General features: G+C 49.8%; 1 pseudogene; it reads left to right on the forward strand.

The window, feature by feature from the left end:
- Window positions 1-1477: 1477 nt before the first annotated feature.
- On the forward strand, window positions 1478-3413 carry LOC108175876 (H(+)/Cl(-) exchange transporter 4-like; annotated as a pseudogene).
- Window positions 3414-14181: the final 10768 nt, after the last annotated feature.

Below are 14181 nucleotides of genomic sequence, written 5' to 3' on the forward strand. Positions count from 1 at the left end.
GAAAGAGGCAGGAAGAACCTAAACCTTTCACAAGAGATGATATAGATAATCAGTCACACCTGAAACCTGCATTTATCACCTAAGTGTAATCAATAATTAAGAACCTTATCTGGAACTCTTTGTAACCTTAAAAGCCTTTTTGATATGTAAATCTTTTGTGCTCCTTCTTGTAAACAACTGGTCATGTTTAAATACTACTGGATTTGTTCAATAAACGAGCCTTGATCAGGACTTGTCTTGGCTCCATTCTTTGTCCTTGTCCCTGCATTCCCACTCTGTTTCAGGAAACCCGGTTCATTGTGCTGCAGGCCGGCACACCCCAGAGATCCATCTGAGCCTCTAGCAGGTGCACAGGGCTCCAACTGGGTCCCCAGAGCTCCATCCGGGTCTCTAGCAGGTGCACCGGCCCCCAGGGAGGGAATGCATGCACGGGGTGACAGAAGAAGAAACACAAGAGGGGGCCAGCGGGGACCCAGATGGAGCTCCTGTCATGGATTTAACACTGGGGTGATGATTTATGACACCTAATGTAATATAACCCCTCTGTGGAGTTGTTATGACAGGAAAAAATATGGAAGAGTCAAGATGGCGGGCAGCAGCGCGCAGGGGGCGGAGCAAAGGTGGAAGGGGAGTGGCCTCCGTGTGCCCCGACCCCTCCCAAGGACCCAACATGGCCGCACCGAGGGCGCAAGATGGCGGCGCGCAGCGGGGACGGGGCCTAAGGGGCGACGCCGCCCGGGAGTCGCTGCCCCCACTGGCTTCCCTCAGCTTCTGTCGCCGCCGCCCGCGTTCCCCGGACCCTCAGCCGCCCTCAGCACCTCAGCCGCCGCCACCTTCGCCCTCAGTGCCCGCGTCCCCGGCGTCTCCCGCGTCCCGCGCGCTCTCAGCGCCTCAGCCGCCTGCGTCCCCACTGACCACTGACATGGAAGCCGGGTCTCTGCGCAGACCTCCTCTCCCAGTCCCTCCCCTCCCTGCCTGCCCCTGCTGACGTCACTGTGCCCGCCGTAGAGTGTGTCCTGATTGGTGATGTCTTGCCCTCGCTGCCCCTGGTCCTGATTGATTGGTGATGTCTGCTGTGGGCAGGGCGTCCCTTAGAGTGCATCCTGATCAATTGGTGATGTCTGCTGTGGGCAGTGAGTCCTGTAGAGTGGGTCCTGATCTATTGGTGATGTCTGGCCCCCCACTGCTCCCCTGCAGGCACCCTGGCCTGAGTCATCGACCTGACTGTGGACCAGGGTCATCGACCTGAAGGAGGGCATGTGCCTGTCCACCTTCTGGTTCAGCCACAAGCAGTGTTGCTGGATGTCCAACGAGACCACGTTCAAGGACCCGAACCACTGCCCACTGTGGCAGACGTGGGCGTAGCTGCTGGTCAGCTGCTCTAAGGTAGGTGGGGCCGGGGGCGGGGCCTTGGGACTGAGGGCATTGGGGGTGGGCAGGGCCAGGGGACCCAAGGGCATCGCCCTCAGCGTCGGCCATGTCCATCCCCTCTGTCCACCATCCAGGGGCCAGCAACTACGTCCTCAGTTACCTGATGTACGTCTTGTGGGCGCTGTTGTTTGCCTTCCTGACCGTGTCTGTGGTGCATGTGTTCGCATCCTACACCAGCGGCTCTGGGATCCCGGAGGTGAGTGGTGGATGTGGTGGGCGTGGATCCTGTGGGTGGGTGTGGCTCCATGGGTGGGCATGGCTCCCAACACTGTCCCTGACCCTCATCTCCCATCATCACCCACTTCAGGTCAAGACCATCCTGAGAGGCTTCGTGATCCGGGGCTACCTGGGCAAGTGGACGCTGCTAATCAAGACAGTGACGCTGGTGCTGATGGTGTCGTTCAGGCTCAGCCTGGGCAAGGAGGGGCCCCTGGTGCATGTGGCCTGCTGCTGCGGGAACCTCTTCATTGGCCTTTTCTCCAAGTTTAGCCACCACGAGGGCAAGCGGCAGGAGGTGAGTGGGGGCCGATGGTGACCACCCCAGAGCCTGCTGTCCAAGGCCCGCCCCCTTCTTGTCCAAGGCCCGCCCTTGTCCACAGCCCCGCCCCTTCCTCTCTGAGGCCCCGCCCCCTCACTTGCACATGCTCCTGAGGCCCCGCCCCATCTTGTCCAAGGCCCACCCCTTACTCTCCAAGGCCCCGCCCCCTCCCAGCCCCTACTCCTCCTCAGGAAGCCGTGGGAGCTTACCAGCCACTGTCTGTCCTGCAGGTCCTGTTGGCTGCCTCCGCCGCCGGCATCTCTGACTTTCGGGGCCCCGATCAGGGGTGTGCTGTTCGATTGGAGCCAGCACTGTTGCATAGCAGGCTAAGCCTCCGCCTGTGGTGCCAGCATCCCATATAGGCACCAGTTAGCACCCTGGCTGCTCCTCTTCCAACCAGCTCTCTGCTTATGGTCTGGGAACCGTAAGTTCTCTGCATATGCTATAAGATGGTCCAAGTCCTTGGGTCCCTGCATCCGTGTAAGAGACCTGGAAGATGCTCCTGACTTTGGATCAGTTCAGCTCTGGCCGTTGAAACCATTTAGGGAGTGAACCAGCAGATGGAAGACCCTTCTCTCTGTCTCTCCTTCTGTCTGTAGCTCTACCTCTCACAGGCGGACATCAAACATCAGTGCCCCACTTGAATTTAATCTGTGTGTGTGGATAGTTTTTAGAGACTTTCAGGTACTGAAAATCACTACTCCTCCAGCAGACCATGTTTCTCTAAAATTAACTTTTAAATTTATCCTCAAATTACCCAATGATGCCCACAATGGGATATGGGTAGGCTAATTTGGAAAACTCCCCAAAGAAGTCCCTGACTGGCTCTTCATGCCTATTGTGCAAGCTGTGATTCCTGTGTAAAGACTAACAACTGGCAAAAATGTGCAGAACTTGTTTCTGACTCAAGCAAAAATCATAAATAATATAACTTCTACTCTGGAAGACCACTACATGGTTGTACATTTAGTATCTATGGTTGTCTGAGTATTCACTTCACACCTTGATTTCTTCTAGGCACGGGGAACTCTGTGCTATAGCAAACACTGCTTACTATGGCTATATACCATAAGAGAGGTAAAATAGCTGGGGATAAACCCATCTGTTCCCCAAAGTAATAATAATTTCATTTTTGGTCATTGTTTTGCAGTTGGCTGATGTGTCCTTACGGAGTTTCAAAAGCCACTACACAGTTATTGACCAAGTGATGGGATGCTAAAGAATACAGTCTTGTAGTTAAGGGGACAGATGCATTGGCTGATATGGGTACAAAGCCCAGCAATCAAGGTCCCTCGGATGAAGTATGAACACTCAGTGATCTGGCCATGGCTGCTCCAGGATAATTACCAGATAAGCCACTGTCTGCCATTATAGCATCGATTCAAGTCCCAGCTGCTCCACTTCCCATCTAGTTCCCTGCTGATGTGCCTAAGAAAAGAAGAAGAGGAGGAAGGGGAGGAGGGGGGGAGGAGATGGAGAGGAGGGGGATGGGGCGAAGGGGGGAGGGTGAGGAAAAGGAGTAGGTTAGGGGGAGAAGGAGGGGGGAAGGAGGACAAAGGGGAGGGGGAAGAGGAGAAGGAGGGGTAGGTGGAGGGGGATGGGGAGGAGGCAGAGGGGGAAGAGGCAGAGAGGGAGGCGGGGGAGGTACAAGTGCCTAGCTCTCTGCCACTCCTGTTGGAGACCCAGGTGTTAAGAGTTCCTGATTCCTGGATTCAGCAGATGAAAAATCTCTCTCTCTCTTCCTCTCTTTATGTAGCTCTACCTTTCAAATAAATAAAGAAATCTGAAAGAAAGAGACAAAGAAAGAGAAAGGAAGGAGGCTTCAAGAGTGAGGAGCAGGAAGAAAGGGAGAGAGAAAACAAATAAAATTCCAGTCATTTTCATGAAATAGAAACTTAAGGACAATGTTGTATGTTGGAGGAGTGTGTCAGTAAGTTGCTTTTTAAAGTTTTTTGTTGGGGGGCTGTACTATGTCAAAGCAGGTTAAGCTGCCATCATAACATATTGCAGTACTGGGTCAAGTCTGCTGCTCAACATGTAAACCAATTCTCTGTTAATGCACCTGGGAAAGCAGCAGCAGATGGTACAAGTGCTTGGGCCCCTGCCACCCATGTGGGAAAATTGGATGATGTTCCAGGCACCTGGCCCGGCCTCGGCTGTTGCACCCATTTTGGGATAAGAAAAAAATTCGCCCCCCTCCTCTCCCCTCTCCCTCCTCCCCCCTTCCCTTCCCCCCTCCCCCTCTCCCCTCTCCCTCCTCCCCCCTTCCCTTCCCCCATCCCCCTCTCCCCTTTCCCCTCTCCCCTCTCACATCTCTGTCACGCTGACTTCCAAATAAATGCATGAATCTTTTTCAAAAGGTTCTTTGGGAGGCCAGCACTATGGCACAGAGGGTTAAAGCCCTGGCCTGAAGTGCCGGCATCCTATATGGGCGCTGGTTCTAGTCCTGGCTGCTTCTCTTCTGATCCAGCTCTCTGCTGTGGCCTGGGATGGTGGTAGAAGAAGGCCAAGTCCTTGGGCCACTGCACCCACATGGGAGACCAGAGGAAGCTCCTGGCTTTGTATTGGCACAGCTCCGACAGTGGTGGCCATCTGGGGAGTGAACTAGCAGATGGAAGACCCCTCTCTCTGTCTCTACCTCTCTCTCTAACTTGTAACCCTCTCTTTCAAATAAGTAAAATGAATCTAAAAAAAGAAAAAAATAATAATAAATAAAATAAAAGGTTCTTTTAATTATGCTTCCATTTGGGATGGCTTGGTGAGCAGGTGGCAGCTCACCACAATGAGAATAGAACTACATCTGTTTCCAGCCACCCTGACTCCCAGATGTCATGAGAGCAGCTCATTCCCTGGGCCAGGCAGGAAACAGAGGAAGCCAGAGAGATGCAACCAAGAAGGGTCTAGGGTCTTGAGAAGGGGTCAACTATGGGGTCACAGCATCTCAGAAACAGTTGTTTCTACCTGAGAATCAGCAGAGAACACTTTCCCACCTTCCTTCACAGGCATAGGAAGAGAGTAAGGTCATTGGAATGATCTGTGGCGTGCTTGAGAGCAGATTCTCAAAGCTTCCATCTGGAAGGTTATAGAGGAGGACTGACTTGGTCCATCTGGACTTCCATGCTGTTGCTTACACTACGGCCACACTAGCCATGGGTCCAGTTTGCATCTCCTCCTGGAAAGCCCAGCCCCTACAAAGACACCATCTCTCTGTCCCTTCCCCCAACAGGAGGGAGAAGAGGGGAGGGGGAGGGGGAATAGGAAGAGAAGGAAGAGGAGGGGGATGGGGAGAAGGAGTGGGAGAGGGAGGACAGAGGAGGAAGAGGAGGTAAAAGTGCTGATAGAGTCTGCATTTTTTAAAAGCCACATTCCTCCACCAGTCCTGCAAACAGGAGATAATGAATAGAAAGAATAAGTTAACATCCAACAGAAATATTTCCAAGGTGCTGACCATCTTTATTGGAGTCTATGACCAGAAGGAGAGTGTAGTTTCCCAAAGTATGTTTCAGAGAATACCAGTTTCACTGGATGCTGAAAGGTGTCATACCAAAAAAAAAAAAAAAACACAGTTTTGCAGGACAAACATGTTTGGGAAAGCCTGGGTTAATCAACATTTAAAAAAAAAAAAGGACAGTCTCTCTCCTTTGAGACTTCTGAGGACTTCTACACTAACATGCATTATGGTCTCTAAAAGATGGCGCGAGTACAGCTTGATATCATTTATCAAGTGCTCACTGTGTGCTAGCCTCTGTGTTAAATGTTTCACGTGTATTAATCCTTGCTTAATCTTGTCACATAACATAGATAATATCATTACCTTAATGCTATGGATGAAGAAGTGAAGGCATAGAGTGGTTAAGTACCCCATCCAAGATCACAAGCAAGAAATCAGCAGAGCTGATACTCTGGGGACTGCACAGATGTTCACTGAATCCATTTCCTCTTCTCATTGGGCTCACCACTGAAGTACATTCCCCAGGCCCTTTGGAAGTTGAACAGATGGGCCCCCACCCTATACTCTGCAGTTTTAGGTACGTATTTATTTGAGAGAGAGAGAGACACACACACACACACACACACACACAGAATCTTCCATCTGCTGCTTCACTGTCAAATACCCACCAACAGCCAGGGCTAGGCCAGGCCAAAGTTGGCAGACTGAAACTCCCACATGGGGGGTCAGGGCCCCAAGTACTTAATCTCATCACTTGCTACCTTCTAGACTGTGCATTAGAGGGAATCTGAATTGGAGGTGACGTCCTGGAACTTGAACCAGGCCCTCTGGAATTGGATGAGGGTGTGCCAAGGGGCAGCTTAACTGCTGTGCCAAATGTCTGCCTTTATATTCCCTTTTCCCGTATCTGTTGGCAGATTACAAAGGACTCAATAAGAGATTCTAAGGATGTAAAAGATGGACAAGAAACACCATGAAATGAACTTGGACCCCAGAATGACTGCACAAGTAGTCCATCAACCAAACCCACCCCCACCCTTTCCAAGCAGCACCAGACTGTGACACTGATTAGAGTTATTGATTACCTTAAACCCCTGAGATTTGGATGGTACCTGTTACAGAATTTATGCTGTCCTATCATGACTAACAGTCAGGATGTCCTTTTTTCCTATGGAAACTCTTGTGCCCAAGATCTGGGGGAGTGTTGGCACTGAGGAATGACTGACTGACTAGCATAGCAAACACTAACTTCAAAGTGATCAGAACTGATTCAAATCTTGGGTCTGCACCAGCTGTGTAACTTCAGGCAAGCCACTTAACTTTTCTGAGTTCCTGTTGCCTAATTTAACAGTGGAGATTTTAATGACCAACTCACAGAGTAATCACTGTGAAGTAAGTGAGTTCATGGACAGAAAGTACCTGAGACTCAATGGATGCTCATTCAAAGGTAGCTATTATGAAAGGGAGATCATGGCACCTGCCTGGCATAATGAGGACCTAATTGATCGTAATTCCCCTAACTCCTTTCCCCACTCTGATGCCTATACGCTGGCTTAGTTTGACAGGCACCTTGTGGTGGACTGTTGCTCTCCCAGCTCCATCCTGGCCAGCATCTTCTTGGTGGCATCTTTTCCCTCACTCTTAAGAGCTGGTCCATGACCCATCTTCACCTACCCCAAATGCAAAAGCCCCAGGTGAAGCCACTCTGCTGAGCACCTTCCCCTTGAGAATGCCTTGTGCAGTGAATACTGTCCCTCTTCTGTAGATACTTGTGATCTCATTGTTATCACAGCATTATTCACGATGGCTAAGACAGAGAAGTTTCCTAGGTGTCCATTGACACACGAACAGATGAATATTATATACAACAGAATCCTATTTAGTCAGAAAAACAAATGAAATTCTGGGGGCTGCTGTTGTTGTTCAGTTGGTTAAGCCACTGCCCACAACTCTGGCATCCATTTGAGCTCCAGTTCCAGTCCTGACTGCTCAACTTTTGATCCAGGTCCCTGTGAATATGTTTGTGAAAACATCAGAAGATGGACCAAGTGCTTGGACCCCTGATATTCACTTGAGATACTCAGGTGGAGTTCCAGGCTCCTGACTTTGGCCTGGCCCAGCTCTGACTATTGCAGCCATTTAGGGAGTGAACCAAGCAGATGTAAGCTCTCTGTATCTCTCTTGCTCTCTCTCGCACACACTGTCCTCCTCTCTCTTTCTGTAACTCTGCCTTTCAAATAAATAAAATAAATCTTAAAAAATCCAGTCACTTGCAGCATGGATGGAATTGCAGGGCATGCTAAGTGAAATAACCCAGCCATAGAAGGACAAATACCACATGTGCTGTCTCATATCTAGAAGCTAAAAATGTTGATTTCACAGAAGCAGAGAGAATGGTTACCAGATCCTGGGAATGGGGAGAAAAAACTATGTACACCAGCTTGATGGGTACAAAAATAGTTATATAGAAGAATTGGTTTCTAGCATTTTATAGCATAACAGGGCAACGGCAGTTAACAATAATAATTTATTATGTATTCCAAAGTAGCTATTAAGAGAGAATTCTGAATGTTCTAATCACAATAATAAATTGATAAAGGTCTGAGGTGATAGATAATGCCTATTATTCTGTTCTGAGCATTACATTCGGTCTTCATATATTGAAACATCACACCAGACCTGATAAATATGTACAATTATTATGTGTCAATTAAAAATCTTTAAGAATGATGTCTGTCTCCTATACCCAGTCTGTCAGCCTCAATCCCCTCCTATGCCTGGAATGGTGTTCTCGTCATTCCTCAGTGCCCAGTCTAATGCTACTGTAGGTGCACATGGATCAAATTCTTCAAGTGTCACCTGTAGGCAGAGGCTGGTGGGGGCATAGGGGATTCTGGTGACAAGGGAGCCCTTGATCTGTGTGCAGTGAGTGAGTGCTCTGGGCAGTGACCCAGAAAATTTCATTCACATGTATCTTCTCCTCCCAGAGAAGACAAAACACATGCTTCTTGTGTCCCAGACAGCACCGGCCATCCTCAGTCTGCCTCCACCATCCAGAGGGAGAAGAAAAAAAAGATTCAAAGTTCCACTATTTTTAATTCTCTGCTTCTCCAGAGTTGGCCTGGATCTTTCCACTCTCATTTCCTTTCCCAGTATACCACAGTTTTCAATGATTAGAATCTCAGTGATTCCCTGTGCCTTGGGCTGCTGAGCCTCCTGAGCCTCTTTGTCTGGCTGCATTGCTGGATGTTGGTGGGGAGGTTGCTCTTGCTGGAAGTGTGAAGCGCCTTCTCTCAGGTGCTGCCAACATCGTCGACCTGCCCCAATTCCCTCTGGCAGGTGCAGCTGTTCTTGACTATGACGCACAGGGACACCTTACCATTCTTCCCCACACTAGTCCATTATGCACCCCGTGTGGAGAAGACCACTGGGAAGTAAGCCCTCAGGGAACCACAGAGTCACAGAGGCACAGGCGGTACTTTCTAGAGCTCTCCAAGGCCACGGGGCTGACCACACTGGTCTGAGGCTGAGCCGATGATCCATGGAGAGAGCACTTGAGAATGTTCCATGGCCCCTTATCAGGACGGGAAGAAGCCTGGGAGTCAGAAACAAGTCATCCTAAGCCCAGTTCCTAGAAGCCACACTAAAAACCACTTATGGCTAATAGCTATTGCATGCGTGCTATATCTCCAGTTCTGTTTCAAATAATTCATATATAAGCAAGCATTGAATCTGTAGAATGTCCCCGTTTTGTGGGAAAGGCAACAGAGGCACAGAAGCTGCACCATTCTGAGCTGGGATAATCCACCTCTAGATCCCATACTTTAACAACTCTACATACACCTGCCTAATGAACCCCTGTCCTGCCCGCACCTCTTGATCTACTCCTTCTCCCCTCTGATTCTCAGCCCCTGGAGGCTTGACCTGCCTCACAGAAAATCCTAGTGTTTGCCTTGTAGGATGCTGGGACAATGCGGCCTCAGGGCCCAGAGCAGGGAGTCCTTCCTGAAACCTGAAGGCAGCCAGGAAAGGAAAGAGCAAGGGGGGCAAAACCAGGTATCTGGAGAGAGGTAGCTGGAAAGTGGGAGAGAATCGCTTCCTCTCTCCGTGCAACAAAACACACCGCCCCAGCATCTCCTACTTCTGTGTGTATGTGTGCACTCACTCCTGTGCTAAATGATTCCAGCAGAAGGCCAGGGATGCCAGAGAAAAGACTGCCTGTTAGCGAAGGAATTTGGCAAAGGTGCCTTCCAGCTCTGCTTTTGAAAGAAGTCAAGATGCTGCAACACCCCGGGGGCTCCAGTGAGACCCTCCAGAGAGGGCAGATGTGCTGGGAAGACACTCAGCTGCTCTGCAGAGCCAACTCATTCAGGACATTGGAGCAAAGCTCTGGGGGAGATCTCCTGGGCTACCAATCAAGCCCTAGCTCACCATTCTGGAACCTTCCTAAGGCAGGTTTGCTAGGAATATTTGAAACCAATTTCATTCCCTTGTGACTCTGCTTACCCTGAAGAACAGCTCCATCTTGCTCAACCAGTAGGTCACCTGGGGACAGAGCTAGTCTGCATCAGATCCTTGGGCTTCCAATCTCTCCACACAAGTACAGTCCCAAGAGCAAGCTGACCGTGAGAGCAAGGTCCTCCCATGATGCTCCTCTCCCAGTGACTCCCCATCCTGTGTGGTGAGAACCTGTCCACATCCTATCACCAGATGCTCTAACATTGTCACCTCTATTCTTTTTTTTTTCTGACAGGCAGAGTGGACAGTGAGAGAGAGAGACAGAGAGAAAGGTCTTCGTTTGCCATTGGTTCACCCTCCAATGGCCGCTGCAGCCGGCGCACCGCGCTGATCCGATGGCAGGAGCCAGGTGCTTCTCCTGGTCTCCCATGGGGTACAGGGCCCAAGCACTTGTTCCATCCTCCACTGCACTCCCGGGCCACAGCAGAGAGCTGGCCTGGAAGAGGGGCAACCAGGACAGAATCTGGCGCCCCAACCGGGACTAGAACCTGGTGTGCGGGCACCGCAAGGCAGAGGATTAGCCTAGTGAGCCACAGCGCTGGCCGTCACCTCTATTCTTATTCCCCTTTAATAGCCCTATGGTCCCACAGGTTCTCACATGACTCAGTCTGTCCATCTGTAAAATGAAAATGATAGTGCCCTGCGTTATCTGCTAGAAGTTTTGAGAATCTGAGGATATAATATTCTGGATGCCCTTGTGTCTTAGGGATACACATAATTAAGCTCATCTATTAATCTGTGAGCTTCTCATCAGCCTGACTGCACCCTTCCTGGTGTCTTGTACAGAACCTGGCACATGGTCGATTCCCAATACAGTGGTGCTTTGTGAATTCGAGACGTTGCTGGGAATGTGGCATTTTAGGAATGCAGATGCTGTCAAGCCGCCATTACCATGAGCTGCTTTACAGCCCAAACCCTGGACCAAGCCCTTCCTCTAGTTCCTAAGAGCAGCATTAGAAGAATCCAAGTGAAGCCAGTGTCACTCAGTTTTCTTTAGAAAGGAGAAATGGGAGTGGGGTGGTGCTACTTGTAGACAGGCAGTCAAAGCACATTCAGTCCCCATTAAGACAAGGGGCATGCCTGGAACCGACACTGTGAAGGTAGCCGGCAGCTGCGGATAGTCAGACACGGAGACCATTTGGCTCTGGCTTCTTGTTCATGTCACAGCCTTTCAGACCCAGGCAATGCGAGCATAGCACAGGAAGATGGCTTAGTGGGGCCAGATCACTCCAGCAGCAGGTACAGGGCCTTGGACTTGAGAGAGGGTAAGGGATCACAGACCCAGAGAACTGGATGGCCCCTTGGAGGCCACCTCCATCATTTCGCAGTTGAGGTCGGGAAACTTGAATTCATTCATCCAATGTCACAGAAGCAGGGACGGCTACAGCCATGACTGGACCCCAGGCAGCCCAACTCATGGATCAGCTATTCCACACCCACCACCCACACACACCAGGATAATGGCTCCTTATTATTCCATTTCCCCCAAGGAATTTAACCTTCATGGCAGTCTCAGAAGTAGGGCAGGACAAGTGCCATCATACCTGGAGTTCGCCAGGAGAAACTGAGGCCCAGGGAAATGTCTGCATTAGTAGTCACACACATTGGTGACATGGCCAGGAGCAAAACCTAGCACACCTGTCAGGAGAGCTCTGTGGTTAGGGACATCTCAGCTAAGGTCAAAGCAAGCTAGAAAAGTTTTCATCTCGGCTCCACAGACTACTGCGTGCAGACCTTGGAGAAATTCATCTATCATCTTTGGAGCCCAGCTTTCTCTACTATGAGCTGAAGAATGATAGTAGCGACCTCAAGGTGCTGTTCTGAGCATTAAGTGAAGCAAAAGCATGGTATAGCTGGAGGAATGTAGTTTGTATTCCATAGCTCAGTGGTAACTGCTTTCTCTCTGCCCCCTCTCCAACCTCAGTGGGAGGAGATGGATGGGAAGTTGATAAAAGCTGAGAAGTTCAGCTTTGAAATACATAACCAGCAGTCTCTGCTTATCACCTGGCTTTAGCCCTGATTCCTTACTGCACTCATCCAGCCAAAGACATCAAACAAAAGAGTACACAGAGCAAACCAGCACTTCCCGTGCTAGTGTGTTCCTGGGCAGGCAGACTGCAAATTCTTACAACACAGAAAACATAAATAAATCAGCAAATCCCAACCGCCTGACCTTGGAGACAGAGAGAGAGAAACAGATAACAGATGCAGAGGAATGAACAAGGAGAACTGAGAGACCCACAGCTCATAGCAGGGCAGAAGGTGGAGGCAGAGTCAGAATGAAGGTAAACACAGGTGCTCTTGCCTCCTTCCCCTGTCCTGTACACAGCCAAACAGTTATGGCTCAATAGGACCAGGACTCCATCTGTCTTAGTCCCAGTAAAACAAAACCAGTGCCAAATCCTGACATTGACCCAAGAGAACTAGGCTCAGAAGAAAAATGAAGTGACAAGCAATTGCCATTTCCTGCAACCCTTCTCCTGTCTGCCCACCATGTATACTTTCCCATCTATACCATCTTTCCTAGATTTTACAACACTAGCCCAATTCTGTCTTGAAATTATGACTACGTGGGGATGCGATTCCACACTGTAAAGTAGATCAGAGACACACTGGTTGCCTTCATTGTCGTAACTCAAGCCTCATGGATTGGTCTTCCTTAAACCATGCCCCTGGGGGGAGACTCTTCCTGATGTAGTAAAGATTAGATAGATCAGTTTAAGGTCATGAGCTGAGCTTTGTCATGTTCATCAACCTGTCAATCAGAGGACCCCTCCCCTAGGAAGTATCTCTTACCTGGGACATGGCAGTGGTACCGTGCCAACACTTCCATGCTTCCAAGCGCATAAAAAGCTAAGAAGAATGGAAGCATGCTCTCTCCTCCATGTGGACTCAGGACGAGCAGAGCAGGGTATGATAATCCCCTTTCTCTGGCCTCATTCTCCCCAAATGAAACCCTAATGGGCCTGTGTATTTTTCCCATTTGGTAAAAAATAAAGTTTACCACACCACATGCTGTGTTTGGGTCTGTGCTTAGAATTCTTATCTGAGTAAAAGACAAGCATCTGGAAAATTAATTCAGGCACAAACCCTGTCTGTAACATTCCCATTGCTTCTCTCCTTTGTCAGCATGTTCCTGAGTGCTACAAGTCCTGGGCCCCCACACCTGCATGGGAGACACAGAAGAGGCTCCTGCCTCCTGGCTTCAGATCAGCTCAGCTCTGGCTGTTGTGGCCGATTGGTGAACGAACCAGCAGATGGAAGACTGACTCACTCTCTCTGTGTGTGTGTGTGTGTGTGTGTGTGTGTGTGTGTGTGTGTAATTCTGACTTTTGAATAATCCATGTCTCTGCAATCATTTGCTGTGTCCCTAGATATGGAAGATGTTTCCTTAAGCCAGTTGTCAGGAGTCTTGACCCTTAGGTTCCTGAGCGATAGAGCATTTCTCAGAGCAGCTGGGAACTGCTGTAGGGCTGACTTTGTCAGAAGAGGCCAACCTCCTCCCTAACCTTGAGTGAACAAGGTGGCCAATCTCAGTGGATCACTGACAACTGGGCTGATAGTGCTCCTTGGGTCAAGTTCTCAGCACACGGATGCTGGGTTTAGGGACAAGAGTGCAAAGGGATCTCACATCCCAGTGAGAAACATTCCATCTCTAACCCAGTGTCCTTGTTCCACGTTCAGTGCTGTTCCACAGGGGCAGCACCCCTCCAGGTAAACCACGCCAGTGAGTCCAGGCCAGAACATAGGCTTTTGTTCTCCTGTTTGCCAGAGAACAATTACTGAGTGCTGGTGCAATGACCTGACACTGCCATTTCTTTTATTTTTTTAAGATTTATTTTATTTATTTGAAAGATACAGTTACAGAAAGAGATAGAGACAGAGAGAGAGGTCTTCTATCCACTGGTACACTCCCCAAATGGCCACAATGGCCAGAGCTGCGCCAATCCAAAGCCAGGAGCCAGGAGCTTCTTTTGGGTCTCACACGTAGCTGCAGGGGCCCAAGGACTTGGGACATCTTCTACTGCCTTCCCAGGCCATAGAAAGAGAGCTGGATTGGAAGAGGAGCAGCCAGGACTAGAACCAGCACCCATATGGAATGCCAGTGCGTCAGGCCAGGGCTTTAACCTCCTGCGCCACAGTGTGGGCCCCAACACTGCCATTTCTTAATCACAGAACTGACATTCCAGAGGGTGGGGTGGCAGGCACACAGATGTGTCAGGATACCCTGAAGAAGAGAGAG

Source organism: Oryctolagus cuniculus, chromosome 16 (assembly GCF_964237555.1).
Source record: "Oryctolagus cuniculus chromosome 16, mOryCun1.1, whole genome shotgun sequence".
Lineage (NCBI taxonomy): Eukaryota > Metazoa > Chordata > Mammalia > Lagomorpha > Leporidae > Oryctolagus > Oryctolagus cuniculus.